Source organism: Bubalus kerabau, chromosome 1 (assembly GCF_029407905.1).
Source record: "Bubalus kerabau isolate K-KA32 ecotype Philippines breed swamp buffalo chromosome 1, PCC_UOA_SB_1v2, whole genome shotgun sequence".
Classification (NCBI taxonomy): Eukaryota; Metazoa; Chordata; class Mammalia; order Artiodactyla; family Bovidae; genus Bubalus; species Bubalus kerabau.
Genome location: NC_073624.1, coordinates 32,905,988 through 32,924,197, shown reverse-complemented (window position 1 = coordinate 32,924,197; position 18,210 = coordinate 32,905,988). Strand labels below are relative to the sequence as shown.

General features: G+C 35.6%; 1 protein-coding gene and 1 non-coding gene across 2 annotated transcripts in view; one reads left to right on the top strand and one right to left on the bottom strand.

Moving 5' to 3' along the window:
- The window catches only part of LOC129645969 (solute carrier organic anion transporter family member 1B3-like), an 80,249-nt gene that overhangs the window by 56,653 nt on the left and 5,386 nt on the right, over positions 1-18,210 (bottom strand). The gene's annotated exons all lie outside the window — the stretch shown is intronic.
- Positions 1,316-1,422, top strand: LOC129642494 (U6 spliceosomal RNA). The gene has a single exon (XR_008709764.1). It is a non-coding gene; the product is annotated as a U6 spliceosomal RNA (small nuclear RNA).

Below are 18,210 nucleotides of genomic sequence, written 5' to 3'. Positions count from 1 at the left end.
AGTGGTTAATTCTGTCTGCAAAGGTCAAAGTTCCTATAGATGTGGTAACGTTTGAAAGAAGTCTTTAGGGAGTAAAAGAAGCTTAGAAACCGTAAAAGAAATAAACATTTTAAACAAAGTCAGAAACTGTGGAAACAGTGTCAGACTTTTTTTGGGGAGGGCTCCAAAATCACTGCAGATGGTGATTGCAGCCTTGAAATTAAAAGATGCTTACCTCTAGGAAGGAAAGTTATGACCAACCTAGATAGCATATTGAAAAGCAGAGACATTACTTTGTCTCTGAGTAGTGGAAGAACACAGAAAGCCCAGAGTAGTGTAAGAACACAGATCATTTGCAAAACAAAAATAATATCTGTGGGTGAAATATAAGGATAGAAATATGTCAACCGCTGGGAGATCAATCTGTATTTTTAAATGTGACCTAAGGAAATTAAATTTTAGGGGGCTAGTTCTGTAGTCATGAGGAAGATGAATTTATGGCAAAGAAATTAGTTAGGAAGCTGATTTCAGAAAGAAAGATGAACAGAGATGGAAAGAGGGGAACAGAAAGTTATAGACATGCTTGGGAAAAGTTTAAGAGGAGAACCAATAAAATTTGGAAATAACAGAATATAAGTATTCTAATTTTGTTTTATAGTTTGCTTCATTTTATGTAGTAATACTATTATTTGGGATGAGAAAAAGAGAAGTCTTAGGGAAGAAAATGAAACCATCTCTTCACAAATCAAATTTGAGATGTCTAAAAACAAACTTCTACCTGATAGACCCAGCAGGTTTGGTGCTCAAGAGAGAGTTTTGTATGGAAGCAGTTTTGAGATTTACCAGTGGATAACTGTACAGTTAATCCATATTCAGGCTTGTTACATTAACAGCTTATTCTTGCCCCACTGCACCCTAACTTTTCCATAACTCTCTCTCTTTTTTTTTCTCAATAAAACCAAGATTTGTTTACATTTCCATGAATCAAATCTTATTTTTTGCATTCTTATTCTTAAGTGCCCTCAGCAGGCTGAGGGTGATTTTTAAACATTTAGTTCTCCAATGTAGCTGAATAAGTTCCCACTTGGCTGATCCTGTAAAGTCTTAGGGGAAAACAAAAAACACCCCAAAATGTGGGAGAACAAAAAAAGCTGTCAAGTTCTGGAGAGGAGTTGACACTTAAAAGGAGACACCTAAGGTTAGTTTCTTTTTCTTAGGCTTTAAGGTGAGGCCACCGTTAGCATTCTTCGGAAAAGTTAAAATTCTTTTAAAAAACTCACAGTTCTTTTGACCTGAAGAATGAGGAAAAAGAGTTTAGATTAAAATTTAGGGGAGGGTGTTTGCTTTGGCAGCACATATGCTAAATTTGGAACAATACAGAGAAGATAAGTATGGTCCCTGTGCAAGGATGACATGCAGGTGTGTGAAGTGTTCCATATTTTTTATGATACTTCTTAAAGTCTATGAAATATATTAAAGTGCGGCTAGACAAGAAGAAATTAACATTTTGCCTGCAATTTAAAAAAAGCCTGTAGGTCGTCAGTGTAATGTTCTGATCAAAATGTATATAAGGGCTCCCCTGGCGGCTCAGCGGTAAAAGAATCTGCCTGCCAATGCAGGAGACGCAGATTTGATCTTCTATATAGGAGGGTCCCACATGCTTTACAACAGCTGAGTCCGTGTGCCGTAACTGCTGAGCTCGTGATTTAGAGCTTAGGAGCCACAACTACTGAGCCCAAGTGCAGCAACTACTGAAGCCCGTGCGTCCCAGAGCCCTGCTACACAAGAGAAGCCACTGTAATGAGAAGCCCAGGAACACAAGTAGAGAGAAGCCTCCACTCACTGCAATTGGAGAAAAACCCATGAAGACCCAGTATACAAACATAAATTTTAGAAATGTATATGTATACACGTATGATTGGAATTGTATTATCTTAAACTCTCAATTTTTTATCTAAATATACCCTTGCATCAGAGGAGCCAAAGCACTTGGATCAGAAAACCTGCTTGTATTTTTGCAATAAATATTGGTCTAATCTGAAAAATAAATTCAGGGGAGAATCTCATAAAGGAGAGATCCAGAGAATGGGGGCCTTAAGTTCTGTATGTAAACTCTCCAAATATTTGACCTCTGAACAATTTAAGCTAGTCAGCTAAGGATAAAGTAATTGAACTGAGATTTGAACTATTTCCTAAGAGATAGACATTGCAATTTCAGGTCAACAAACTTAATTGCCTTGTAACACAAACAAAAAATATCAACAGACTTTGGAAGAATATAACAATGTCCAAAATTACCAACACATGAAGAGCCAGGAAAATGTAGCCAAGTCTCAAGAAAATTAACAATCAACCAAGTCCAACCCTTAGATTATGTTAGTAACTAACACATACGTTAGTATTGCTGGACAAGAATTTTAAAGCAACTAATCTAACTGGGCACTCTGATGTAGAGGAAAGTATCTCAAAACGAAGGAAAAAAACAGAACATTTCACACACAAAAAAACTGAAAAGAAGCTATAAAAATGAGAAAAATGCACTATCCAAAATATTATGCATAATAAAGATGCTAATTTATACCACATCTTCTGAATAGATGTATATGTACTCTCTTTGTAATCTGTACTTTCTTATGACATAGATATTAGTATACATCGAAATTTTCTTAAACAGAAACTGTAGAGTCAATATATCCTTTGAAAAATGTTTAATAGCGGAGATAAAGATGAAGGTTTGCATCTGACACCCTACAGAAAACTTAGTTTCTCCTCATTCACTAAATATTTCTTTTTCCAATTAATGCAGGAAGGACATGAAAACAATTTATGTTATTATCTGGAAGCTAATATTTGCTAGGATGTGTTCCAGGTATTCTACAAGTGTTATTTATAATGCTCACAAAATCCTTGCCTGTCATGCATTTCTGTCTTCAGAATAAGAATAATAAAGTTTAGAGATGCAAAATTATTGAACCAGAGGAGTAAAGCTAAAAATGTAGCAGAACTGTAATTGAAATGCAAGTATTTCACACATGAAAAGCAAAACAGTTCTTGGATCAGATAAACTCACACACTTTTCCTTCATCTCTTTATTATCCTAAATCACATCCTTGTTATCTCTCACTTGGCTTATTTTTTTTTTTCTTAATGATATAGATTCTGACAGGTGTAAGGTGATATCTCATTATGGTTTTGATTTGCATTGCCCAAATAATTAATGATGTTGAACATCTTTCAATGTACCTTTCTGTATCTATGTATATATGGCCTTTCAAAGGCCATCATATGTCTTCTTTGGAAAAATGCATTTTAGCTTCTCTGCCTATTTTTTTTTAAATGAGTTTGGTTTTGTTGTTAAGCTCTGTGAGTTTTTAAATATATTTTGGATATTAACCCCTTATCTGACATATGATTTGCAAATATCTTCTCTCATTCAGTAGGTTGCCTTTTCTTTTCTTTCTTCTTCTTTTTTTTGATGGTGTCCTTTACTGTGCAGAAGATCTTTTGTTTGTTATTTTTGCTTTTGCTTCCCTTGCCTGAGGAGACACATCCAGAAAGTATTGCTAAGACCAACGCCAAAGAGTGCATTGCCTATCTTTTCTTCTAGTTTTATGATTTCAGTTCTTACATTTAATTCTGATCCATTTTGAGTTGCTTTTTAAAGCTGTCTGCTCCTGGATGTCTGTTTTTGGGACTTTCTTGATTACTATTTTAATCTCTTCACTAATGATCAGTCTGTTCACAATTTATATTTCTCCACAATTCAGTCATGGAAGGTTGTATGATTCTAAGAATTTATCCATTTCTTTTCTAGATTGTCCAATTTGTTGGCAAATAGCTGTTCATAACATTCTCTTATAATTCTTTTTATTTCTGGGGTATCTGTTATTATTTCTCCTCCTCAGTTCTGAGTTTATGTCTTCCCTCCTTTTTTCATAGTGAGTTGAGCTAAAGATTTGTCAATTTGTTTATCTTTTCAAAAAACAAGCATTTAGATTCATTGATCTCTTCTATTGTCTTTTCTAGTCTGATTCATCAATTTCAGCTCTGATATTTATTATTTCACTCCTTCTACTGACTTTGGGCTTCATTTGTTCTTCACTTTCTAGTTCCTTTAGATATGAGATTTTATATATATATATATATACACACAAAATCTTATTTGTTAAAACAGACCTCTATTGCTAAAAACATCTCTCTTTTTTTTTTTTTTGGGAAATATAACTTTATTTTTGGTAACTCCATGTAATCTCCATTTCTATACCACCATCACCACCACCACCACCACTGCCCCTTCTCCCTAGTTGATGGAAAACCTCCCTTTTTATTTTTTGTTTTTTTTTTGTTTTTGTTTTTAAATTTTATTTTATTTTTAAACTTTACATAACTGTATTAGTTTTGCCAAATATCAAAATGAAAACATCTCTCTTAATACAGCTTTTGTTGCATCTCAGAAAGTTTAGTATGTTATATTTTTATTTTCATCTGTCTGAAGTATTCATTGTTCAGTAGCATATTGTTTACTCTCCAATATTTGTGATTTATTCAGCTTTGATTTATAGTTTCATGCTATTGTAATTGGGAAAAAATGTTTGATATGATTGCAGTCTTCTTAAATTTAGTGTTTAGTATCCCAACATGTGGTTCATCCTTCAGACTGTTCCATGTGCTCTTGATAAGAATGTGTATTCTGCTTCATTTTGATGGAATGTTCTAAACAAATCTGTCAAATTCTCTGGCCTAATGTTCCATTTAAGACTGCTGTTTCTTTGTTCGTATTTTGTCTGGATGATTAATCCATTGATGTAAGCAGGGTGTTAAAGTCGCATTATTATTGTGTTGCTCTCAAATTCTCTTTAAGTCTTTTTATAATTGCTTTATATATTTTGTTGCTCCTATTGCAGGTGCATATGTATTCATCACTATTATGTCTCCTTTATTAGTTGTCTCCTTTATCATTGTATAATGCCTATCTTAGTGTCTTGTTATTTTATTTAGCTTGAAATTCATGTTGTCTGATATGTATATGCCTACACTTGCTTTTCTATCTGTTATTTGCTTAAAGTATCATCTTTTATCCATTCACTTTAAGCCCATGTTTGTCTATAGAGCTGAGATGAGTCTTCTGGAAGGAGCATATAGTTGGGATTTATTTTAAATCCATCCAGACTACCTTAGACTACTGCCTCCTGAGAAATCTGTATGCAGGTCAAGAAGCAACAGTTAAAACTGGACATGGAACAACAGACTGGTTCCAAATAGGAAAAGGAGTAAATCAAGGCTGTATATTGTCACCCTGCTTATTTAACTTATATGCAAAATATATCATGCAAAATATCGGGCTGGATGAAGCACAAGCTGGAATCAAGATTGCCAGGAGAAATAACAATAACTTCAGATATGCAGATGACACCACCCTTACGGCAGAAAGTGAAGAGAAACTAAAGAACCTCTTGATGAAAGTGAAAGAGGAGAGTGAAAAAGCTGGCTTAAAACTCAACATTCAATAAACTAAGACCATGGCATCTGGTCCCATCACTTCATGGCAAATAGATGCGGAAACAATGAAACAGTGACAGCCTATTTTCTTGGGCTCCAAAATCACTACAGATGGTGACTGTAGCCATGAAATTAAAAGACACTTGCTGCTTGGAAGAAAAGCTATGACCAACGTAGTCAGCATATTCAAAAGCAGAGACATTACTTTGCCAACAAAGGTCCGTCTAGTCAAGGCTGTGGTTTTTCCTGTGGTCATGTATGGATGTGAGAATTGGACTGCGAAGAAGGCTGAGCGCCGAAGAATTGATGCTTTTGAACTGTGGTGTTGGAGAAGACTCTTGAGAGTCCCTTGGACTGCCAGGAGATCCAACCAGTCAATCCTAAAGGAAATCAATCTTGAATATTCATTGAAAGGACTGATGATGAAGCTCCAATACTTTGGCCACCTGATGTGAAGAGCAGACTCATTTGAAAAGACCCTGATGCTGGGAAAGATTGAAGGCAGGAGGAGAACGAATGACAGAGGATGAGATTATTGGATGGCATCACTGACTCAATGGACATGAGTTTGAGTAAGCTCCAGGAGATGGTGCAGGACAGGGAAGCCTGGCGTGCCACAGTCCTTGAGGTCACAAAGAGTCGGACACGACTGAGTGACTGAATGACTGACAACAAAGGCACCCTGTGTTTTGTTGCATTGGTGAATTCAATCTATTTACCTTTAGGGTGATTATAGATAAATGAGGACTTGGTCTTTTTGTCTTTTGTTTTCTGATTTGTCTGTATCTCCATTTTTTTTTTCTGTTTGTGTTTGTGTTTCTGTGAATCAGTTTGGTAGGTTTGTTTTTTTTAATCAGATTTTTCTGTTTCCTCTTTTTTATGTTTTGTGTCTCTGCTCTAGATTTATGTTTCATGGTTATCATGAGCTTTGTATAAAATATCTCATGGATAAAATAATCGTTTTTCTGCTGATAGCACCTTATCTTCATTTGCTTACATAAGTCCCATCTTTTCAACTTTTATGTTTCTGTTATCTCAGATTATCCCTTTTTATGTTGTGAGTTTGTTACCAATTTAAGGAGCTACAGTCATTTGTATTACTTTTTTTCTTTAACCTTTACTCTATAATGAAGTGTTTAAAATTCTATTCTATAGAATTCTAAAATTCTATAGTTGCAATTTTCAGACTCTGTTTATCACCTTACTCAGTGTTATGTACCTTTGACTTTTTGTTTTTGGTAAAAGACTTTTTGTTTCTGGTAAAAGAGTTTCAATGTTTCTCATAAGGCAGGTCTAGTGTTGATGAAGTCCTTTGACCCTAGTTTGTCTTGAAAACTCTTAATTTCTCCATATCTGAATGATGACTTTCTAGAAGTTATCATTAGCTAGATAGGATATTTTTGGCCGACAGTTTTTCTTTATTTTGAAAATGTCATTTCACTCTCTCCCTGCCTGTATTTTCTGTAATTTAAGAAACCTTCTTTCCTTTGTAGGTTACCATCTATTCTTTCCTAATTACCTTTAAAAGTCTTTTTGTCACTGACTTTTGTTAGTTTTAATATAATGTGTCTTAGAGAACATCTTTTTGTGTTGAGGTAATTAAATATTCTCTTAGCTTCATAGCGAATGAATATTCCTCATTGCATTTCCAATTTCTGCCCCACGTTTGGGGAGTTCTCAGCTATTATTTCTTTAAATAAGCTCTGTTCTCTTTTCCCTCTCTTCTTCTGGGATACCCATCATGCTAGTATTTCCTTTCATAAAAGAGTCAGATATTTCTCAAAGAACTTCCTCATTTTGTTATGTCTTAATTATCTCACCTCTTTTATCTATATCATTTCTAGATTTCCCCCTTTGAGCTTGCTAATTCTTTCTCATATTGTCTGCTCTATTTTTAGTGCTTACTAGTGCATTCTTCATCTTGTTTATTGAGTTTTCCAGTTCCAGAATTGCCCCCTCTCTATTTTTTTTTTTTTAAGAATTTTGATCTTTTTTAGTAAAGTGTCCCTTCCGTTCATTAACTTTATTCCTGAGCTTATTGAATTGCCTTTCTGAGTGTTCTTGTAACTCATTCAGTTTCCTCATGACAGCTAGTTTGGATTCTCTATCAGTTAGATCACTATACTCTTGTCATTTTAAGAAAATTGTCACCTTCTTGTGACTCTGAGATTGTTGATGTCTTGCTGCTGTCAATGTCACCATGCAGGTCACTGGAATGGCAGGATCTCCTTCACCACAAAGACTTCTTCACCACAGAGAGAGGGAAAGCATAGACTGGAAGGTGGGTTTTCAAGTGCCTCTGCTGTGTTCAGAGTTATCAGATTCACGGGTGCACCTATTGAGGATGGGAGGTGTGGCTCAGAGTTGTAGGCACCTCCCAGACTAGAGGAAATCATCACCGGCCCTGTTGCCATTACTGCCCAATTTCCTATGGATTTGAGCTTTGCTATGCCTGGGAGGCTGCAGCTATGTGCACTGCTTCCCCTGATGCAATTAGATTCTCTGAGGCTGTTGGCTCAGCAGCCATAAATGGGGGTCTGGGATCATAGAAACTGCCTCTGCTGTCCCCCAGTTCCACCTCTTCTCTGTATTCCAGTCCACTCAACTTTGGATGTACAGATGCATAGTTTCTCTGGCATCCTGGTGTGTTGTACAGAGTCAGCTTTGCTAGGCTGTGGATGTTCTACTGGTTGCAGATTTAAGGAGATGGAAAAGGGAGACTCTCACTTGACCATGATTTTGATGTCACCCAATTAGTCTTACTTTCAGAATATTTGTAATCTAAAATTGGGCTTCCCCAATGGCTCAGTGGTAAAGAATCTGGCGGCAATGTGGGAGAAACAGGAGATGCAGGTTTGATCCCTGGGTCAGCAACTCTCCTGGAGGAAGAAATGGCAACTTGCTCCAGTATTCTTGCCTGGAGAATTCCATGGACAAATGAGTCTGGTGGGCTTCGGTCCAAGGGTTGTGAAGAGTCAGACACAACTGAACAGATGAGTACACACATAATCTCAAATCACTGTGCTATTTGTATTATTGAGAAAAATATATTGTTTTATTCTCTTCTTTAAATTGTATAATTTCTTAGAAGAATTCCTAGCTAGAATGCTTTGTGAATGACATTACTATTAGATCTCAATTTCCATAAGGTTTAGTCTAATTTTTAAATGAATCTTGGACCTCAAGGAGATCAAACCAGTCAATCCTAAAGGAAATCAGTCTTAAATATTCATTGGAAGGACAGATGCTGAAGCTGAAGCTCCAATACTTTGGCCACTTGATGCGAAGAATTGACTCATTAGAAAAGACCCTGAGGCTGGGAAAGATTGAAGGCAGGAGAAGTGGATTACAGAGGATGAGATGACTGTATGGCATCAATGACTCAATGGACATGAGTTTGAGCAAGCTTCAGGTGTTGGTAATGGACAGGGAAGCCTGGGTGCTGCAATCCATGGGGTCACAGATTCAGACGCAACTGTGCGACTGAACTGACCTGAAGTATTATTGATTAAAACAAGATTGGAATACAATTTACTGGTATGTTTCAGAAAAACTAAGTTCTTGACATACTGTATCTCTTTTTTTAACCCTGACTTTATTTTGTATATGGACTTTATATCTCTTAATTCCCTCTTCTTTCTTCTAATATTCCCTACCTACTACTTTGTTTCCTTCTTAGCAAAGATACAAAATTATTCATGGATTACCTGGTATGCATGTGATGAAAGAAAAAAGACTGTATTTTGCAATCAGAAGATCTAGATCCAGTTGTCTTGTTTTTAATTTCCTAACCAAACAAAGATTAAAAAATTACACAGTTCACTGAACTTCAGTTTCCTAATCCATTAAAAGGTAATACAAAATAGTTAGCTTATTTATTTTATAGGGTCATTGCACGGTTCAAAGGAGATTATGTTCATGAGGTCATGCATGTGTTTGTGAATGTTTGTCAGTGCACCAAATATATGTAATTTGAAAGGCCATTATAGATTTATCCTCTTTTTTCTTTTTATTAATATGATTTGTTTTTAAAACTTTGCTCTGGTGCACTGGGATGACCCAGAGGGATGGTATGGAGAGGGAGGACGGAGGAGGGCTCAGGAGGGGAACACATGTATGCCTGTGGAGGATTCATTTCGATATATGGCAGAACCAACACAATATTGTAAAGTTTAAAAATAAAATAAAATAAAAAAATAAATATAAACAAAAAATAAGTAGTGTTGGGAAAACTGGATAACTACCTGTAAAAGAATTAAATTAGAACATTTTCTATCATCATAAAGAAAAATAAATTCAAAATGGATTAAAAACCTAAAAAAAAAAAAACCAAAAAACTTTGCTCCATTCACACTCTGCAAATATATATATATATATTTCTTTGCACTAGTGGAAGAAGAGTGTTAAATGCCAAAGCCATTCCTACCACCTCTGTAAGACATATCATAACCAAGTTAGAATCATGTATATTATAGAGTGAAAAATATTATAAAGTGCTTATCTAATACCTGGGCTTCCCTCATAGCTCAGTTGGTAAAGAATTTGCCTGCAATACAGGAGACCCCAGTTCGATTTCTGGGTCATGCAGATCTACTGAAGAAGAGATAGGCTACCCACTCCAGTATTCTTGGGCTTCCCTTGTGGCTCAGCTGGTAAAGAATCTGCCTGCAATGTGGGAGACCTGGATTGGGAAGATCCCCTGGAGAAGTGAAGGGCCAGTATTCTGGCCTGCAGAATTCCATGGACTGTATAGTCCATGGGGTCACAAAGAGTCGGACACAACTGAGTGACTTTCACTTCACTATCTAATACCTAGCCCAAAGATTTAATTTTTATTAAATATTAAGCTTATGTTTTAATAACTATTTTGATGTTTTTCTAATGTGTTTGATGTCTTCAATTTTGATCTCTTTGATTGAATTTTACTTTATGTAATTTTAATAATTGTGAAAAATCACTTAAAATTTTTTGATATTTGATATATTTCTTCTCTTTTCTATTATGTACTAATTAGGCAATTGTATTGCTTTAAAATTCACTTTGGAAAACTATCTTGTGGTTAATTCCTTTCTATTTTTTTTAAACAGATTTTATCATTGTAAATTTCTTTTTTATCCATGCATTTTGATTTGATTAATTTGAGCCAAATTCTATGTGTTCATTGTCATAATCCAGAGTTTTTGGTAATATACTGGTTGTTGCCTAAGTGATTAGTTTTAGTGCTTACCAATGTTAAAGAGCTTTATGAAAATTGGAACTTCTTGTGGCATAAGCTATTTCCTTAATTATTTAAATACATACTAATGCTGGGAGGAAAAAATGATAAATAAATAATTTAAGAATATCTATGTAATGTGCCACACTAAGGCACTGTATGAAAAATTATGGATGAAGGTTCATGACATAATACAGGAGGCAGTGATCAAGACCATCCCCAAGGAAAAAAATATGCAAAAAGGCAAAATGGTTGTCTGAGGAGGCCTTACAAATAGCTGAGAAAAGAAGAGAAGCAAGAGGCAAAGGTGAAAAGAAAAGATATACTCATTTGAATACAGGGTTCCAAAGAATAGCAAAGAGAGATAAGAAAGCCTTCCTCAGTGATCAATACAAAGAAATAGAGGAAAACAATAGAATGGGAAAGACAAGAGATCACTTCAAGAAAAAGAGATACCAAGGGAACATTTCATGCAAAGATGGGCTCAATAAAGGACAGAAATGTTATGGACCTAAGAGAAGCAGAAGATATTAAGAAGAGGTGGAAAGAATACACAGAAGAACTATACAAAAAAGATCTTCATGACCAAGATAACCATGATGGTGTGATCACTCACCTAGAACCAGACATCCTGGAATGTGAAGTTAAGTGAGCCTTAGGAAGAATCACTATGAACAAAGCGAGTGGAGGTGATGGAATTCCAGTTGAGCTATTACAAATCCTAAAAGATGATGCTGTGAAAGTGCGGCACTCAATATGCCAGCAAATTTGGAAAACTCAGTGGTAGCCACAGGACTGGGAAAGCTCAGTTTTCATTCCACTCCCAAAAAAGGCAATGCTAAAGAATGCTCGAACTACCACACAATTGAACTCATCTCACACTCTAGCAAAGTAATGCTCAAAATTCTCCAAGCCAGGCTTCAGCAGTATGTGAACCATGAACTTCCAGATGTTCAAGCTGGTTTTAGAAAAGGCAGAGGAACCAGAGATCAAATTGCCAAAATCCACTGGATCATCGAAAAAGCAAGACAGTTCCAGAAAAACATCTATTTCTGCTTTATTGACTACCCCAAAGCCTTTGGCTGTGTGGATCATAATAAACTGTGGAAAATTCTGAAAGAAATGGGAATACCTGACCACCTGACCTGCCTCCTGAGACATCTGTATGCAAGTCAGGAAGCAACAGTTAGAACTGGACATGGAACAACAGGCTGGTTCCAAATAGGGAAAAGAGTACATCAAGGCTGTATATTGTCACCCTGACTAACTTATATGCAGCATATATCATGCAGAATGCCAGGCTGTATTAAGCACAAGCTGGAATGAAGATTGCAGGGAGAAATATCAATAACCTCAGATATGCAGATGATACCACCCTTATGGCAGAAAGTGAAGAACCCAAAGAGCCTCTTGATGAAAGTGAAAGAGCAAAGTGAAAAAAATTGGCTTAAAACTCAATATTCAGAAAATTAAGATCATGGCATCTGGTCCCATCACTTCATGGCAAATAGATGGGGAAACAATAGAAACAATGACAGACTTTACTTTCTTGGACTCCAGAATCACTACAGATGGTGACTGCAGCCATGAAATTAAAAGACACTTGCTCCTTGGAAGAAAAGCTATGACCAAACTAGATAGTATATTAAAAAGCAAAGACATTACCCTGCTGACAAAGGTCTGTGTAGTCAAGGCTATGATTTATCCAGTAGTCATGTATGGATGTGAGAATTGGACTATAAAGAAAGCTGAGTATCAAAGAACTGATGCTTTTGAACTGTGGTGCTAAAGAAGACTCTTGAGAGTCCCTTGTACTGCCAGGAGATCCAACCAGTCAATTCTCAAGGAAATCAGTCCTGAATATTCATTGGAAGGACTGATGCTGAAGCTGAAACTTCAATACTTTGGCCACCTGATGTGAAGAACTGACACCTTGGAAAAGACTCTGATGCTGGGAAAGAATGAAGGCAAGGAGAAGGGTATGCCAGATGATGAGATGGTTGGATGGCATCACTGACTCAATGGACATGAGTTTGAACAAGCTTTGGGAGTTGGTGATGGACAGGGAAGCCTGGTGTGCTGCAGTCCATGGGGCTGCGAAGAGTTGGACATGACTGAGTGACTAAACTGAACTGAAGGCACAGTATAATTAAAATAAAAAGAAAGACAGAGAACTTTTTAGAATCAAGAGGAGAGAAACTTGTCATAGAAAGAGAACCCCCAGAAAACTAAGAGCAAGTTGTTTTTCATTATAAACCTTATAGGTCAGGAGAAATAGAATAATATGTTAAAAGAACTAGAAAAAAGCAAAAACGAACCATATCATCCAAGAATACTATACTGAGCAAAAGAAACCTTCCAAATGAAAGAGAGGTAAAGACTCTCCCAGACAAACCAAAGCTGAAGGAGATCATCAACACCAGACTTCCCTTATAAGAAACACTAAAGGGAGTTCTTCAAGTTGAAATAAAAGAATACTAGGCAGCAACATGATAGCAGAAGAAAGCACAAAACTTGTTAGTAAGGTAGACATAGAGACAAATACAAAATACTGTATTACTATAATATAGTGGGCAAATCAGTTTTTATTCTAGTATAAAAGATTAATGACAACAATATTTAAAAATAATTATTAAAATATTCTAAAAGTTAGTATATGTAGATGTAAAATGTGATAATAATAATGTAAAGTATACGAAAGGGGAGAATGTAATATGTAGAGCTTTTCTGTTATCAAATTTGTTATTATCAGCTTCATAACTGTTATAATTATACACATGGAACCATAAAAGACCCTAATTTGCCAAAGCAGTCTTGAGGAAAAAAGATCAAAGCTAAATGTGTCACTCTCCCAGATTTTAGACAACTGTACAAAGATACAGTAAACAAAACAACCTGGTACTACCACAAAAAACAGATACACACATCAGCAGAAGAGAATAGAGAGCCTAGGAAAAACCTCAAATACCTATGGTCAATTAATCTACAGTAAAGGATGAAAGAATATACAATGGAAAAAAGACAGATCTCTCAACAAGTGGTGTTGGAAAAAATGAACAGTGACATGTAAGACAATGAAATGAACACATTTCCTTACACTAAATGTTTGGTGTATGAGTATATATATATATATATATATATATAACTCAATATGGATATATATACACACAACTCAGTATGGAATAAAGAGGTGAATAAAGACCTGAAACCATAAGACATCTAGCAGAGAACATAGGCAGAACACTGTTTAACATAAATTGCAACAATAATTTTTTTGGATCTGTCTCCTAAGCTAAAAAATTTCAAGCAAAAATAAACAAATGAGATCTAATTAAATCTAAAAGTCTTTGCACATCAAAGGAAACCATGGATAAAAAAGAAAAGATAGTCTATAGGATTTGAAAATAATATGACTGGCAAAGTGTTAATACCCAAAATACATAAATAACCCATACAACTCAATATTTAAAAAAATAATTAAATAATTGGCAGAAGATCTGAATAGACATTGTCCAAAGAAGACATACAAATGGCTAACAGACACATGAACAGATACTCATCATCACTAACAGATAAATGCACGTCAAAACAACAAATGTAAGATATAACCTCACACTTGTCAGAATGGCTATCATCAAAACAACTACAAATGATAAGTGTTGGTGATGATGTAGAGAAAAGAGAGCACTTGTATGTTGTTGATGGGAATGTAAATTGGTGCAGACACTTACAGTATGGAGGTTCCTAAAAAAACTAAAAATAGAACCAATACATGATCCAGCAATTCCACTCCTGAGTATATATCTGGAAAAATCAAAGACACTAATTAAAAAAGATATATGTACCCCAATGATTACAGTAGGACTATTACTCAATCATAAAAAACAATGAAAATCTCCCATTTATAGTGATGTGACTGGACCTAGAAAATATGATTTGATAAAAACAAATATTGTATGATATCACTTACATGTGGGATCTAAAAATTAATACAAACAAAGGCTTTTTCTGTATAGCAAAACAGAAAAAGACACATATAGAAAAAGAACTAGTGGTTTCCAGTGGTGAAGGGGAAAAGAGGAAGGACACAATTAGGGGTATGAAATTAAGAGATACAAACTGTTAAAATAGATAAGCACTAAGTCTTCCCTGATGGCTCAGATGATACAGAATCTGCCTGCAATGTAGGAGACCTGGTTTCAATCCCTGGGTCGGGAAGATCCCCTGGAGAAGGGAATGGCTACCCACTCCAGTATTCTTGCCTGGAGAATTCCATGGACAGAGGAGCCTGGTGGGCTACAGTCCATGGGATTGCAAAAAGTCAGACATGACTGAGTGACTAAACACTTTCACTTTCAAGGATATAAGATATAGCACAGGGAATTATATCCATTATCTTGTAATAAGTTCTAGTGTAGTATAGTCTGTCAAAATACTGAGTTTCTATTGCTATACATAGGAAACTAATATAATATTGTGATTCAACTACACTTCAATTAAAAAACTAAAAATTAAAAAGAAGCAAGACTCAACTATTCCCTATGTATAAGACTCAGTTTCTCACTTTAGAACTAAAGACACACAAAGACTGAAAGTGAAGTGATAGGAAAAGATATTCCACGAAGTAGGTAACCAAAAGTGGTTGTAGTTATTTCAGACAAAATAGATTTTAAGTAAAAATGTCACAAGAGACAAAAGAAGACATTAATATTAAAAATGAAAGAGTTAATTGACCAGGAAGATTTAATAAATATCTCTATCTTTCTATCCCCAACATCAGAGTACCTAAATATATAAACACTGAATGGAGAAATAAACCGCAATACACTAATAGTAGAAATTTGAATACATCATTTTAAATAGTAAATAGAAATAATAAAGAAATGGATAAGACCAAATTGACCTAGAAGACATACACAAAACATCCCACCCAACACTAGCAAAATACATATTACTTTCAAGTGTACACATATCTTTGCATGTTTCACCACAAAATAAATTTTAACAAATCTAAGAAGATTGATCTCATCCCAAGTATCTTTTCTATCCACAATGGAATGAAACTAGAAATCAATAGCAGGGTAAAAACTGGAGAATTCACAAATACATGAAAATTTGCAATACCCATTTGAACAACCGTAGAGCAAAAAATGCTAAAAAGAATTTAGAAAATACCTCAAGACAAGCAAAACTGAAATCACAACATACCAAAACATATGGGATGTACATATACAGTACTAAGAAGGAATTTCATAGTGATTAGTGTCTATATATAAAAGGAAGAAAGATCTCAAATCAGCTACCCAGCTTTACATTTCAGTGTGCTGGAGGGACAGTGGTTTCACTCTCACAAGCACAACAAGGGGATGACAACCTGGCCAAAGCACGCACGATTGCCTGCATGGTCTGATGCAGCATATTTGGAGAGGAGTTTTGAGTTAGCAAGATGGCCTTGTGTATAAAGCATGTTAATTGCTGTCCAATAATAAAGCTCAGAGAAGCAATAAAAACAATGGTAGCTAGCTACTAATAGTTCTATACGCCAGATGTTGTTCTACTGTTGTACTTCCATTAGTGGATTTATTTCTTAGCATAATTCTGTCACTCAGATGCTAACATTTCCCTTTCACAGATGAAAAATCTTAGCTACAGAGAGAATAAATGACTTCCTCTAAGGACAAAATTATATTTACAGGTTTTGGAGATTAGGACCTGCGTATCTTTGCATGACATTACTCTGTCTAACTATGAATATATTAGGTAACATGGTAAGGGGATATTAAGTTTGAAAATGGAGTTAAGGTTGCTAATCAGATGACCTTGAAGAGATTGTCATATGTTGTCTTTGTTAACTCAGTGTAATCCCAAGCATCCTTTAAGCATGGATGAGAGAGCAGAAAATTCAACAACAATGTGATAAAATGTAACAAATATTTGATTGACCATCACTAGCTTTGAATATGGAAGAGAGTTATTAGTCAAGAACTTTGGACAGTTTCTAGAAACTGGAAAAGACAAGGAAATTAACTTTTCTCTAGAGTCTCCAGAAAGGAACACAACCCTACCAAAACCTTGGTTTTAGCCCAGTGAGACCTATTTCAGACTTCTCGACTTCAGAATTGTATGATTATTACAAAAATTTGTGTTGTTTTATTCCATTAAGGACATAGATATGCACACACACCTATTCATATGTGTGCATTTGCATGTCAGTGTCAAGTGGTGATAAATGCTATGAAAAAAATCAATTTGGTTGAAGAGTTATGGACAGGAAATGCTATCCATATATATGGGTGATATTTGGTGTATATATATATACATACCACTGTTTATATGGGGTGGTCAGGGATGAGGTAAGTTTAAACAGAGATTTGAGTGAGATGAAAGTGTAAGATATGGGAGTAGAACATTTCAGATGAGGAAATAGTGAGTACAAGTTTTTCCAAGTCAGAATTGCACTTTGCATCTTGAGAAATAGCAATAGGACAGAGGCAATGAGCCAGAGGAAAACTGTGGGATTGTGATTCTGTTGGTGGATAAAAATAGGATAGTTATCCTAATGATTTCTGGAAAAGGAATAGGAATGAAGGTGGACTGAGACAACTTTTACTTTTCCCTGTTATTTATATTTTTTTGATGATGATGCATTACTTTTATGTTTTTAAAGAATTTTCATTATAACACAGCAGTACAAGAAATCTGAAGCACAGAAACAAGTATAAAGATGAGCAGTGTACTGGTAGGGTTTTTATAACTTACTTGGTTCTGCTCAAAAATTGAGGGAAAGGGGTAAGAAAGAATCAAACCAAGCTGTTGTTATTCAAGATTATTTGCTATCTATTTGTACTTTTACACACTCTACATGCTGAGTCTATATACACTCCTCAGAAACAGCATGTGCATTTGTATGTGTGTGGGCACATATGTTTGCTTGAAGCTGAATTATTTGGTATGAAGGGGAATATTTGGAAGTATAGAATGACAAAGATTATTTAAAAATCCATTTATAAATCCATGCTTACCAGAACATCTTGAAGATAGCAATATTATGGAAACTCACAGATACTTTAGCAGCATGGAGTACAATTGAGATCATGGGATTTCAGGCTGCCTGAGTTCAGACCTTGGATCCAGCACTTACCACTTAGGGACCTAGAGAAAGTCATTCAACCTCTTAAAGTTTTTTTTTTCCCCATCTGAAAAGGGAGATAATAGCACATGGCTGACTGAATTGTGATAATTAATACACCCACTAGTAGTACTAAAACAGGCTTCCCTAGTGGCTCCATGAAAACAAATCTGCCTGCAATGCAGGAGATGCTGGTTCAATCCCTGGGTTGGGAAGATCCCCTGGAGGAGGGCATGGCAACCCACTCCAGTATTCTTGCCTGGAGAGTTCCATGGACAGAGGAACCTGGCAGTCTACAGTTACAAAGAGTCTAGGGTCACAAAGAGTCAGATACAATTGAAGCAACTGAGTACACACGCACGCAGAACTGAAACACTAGGACAGGACT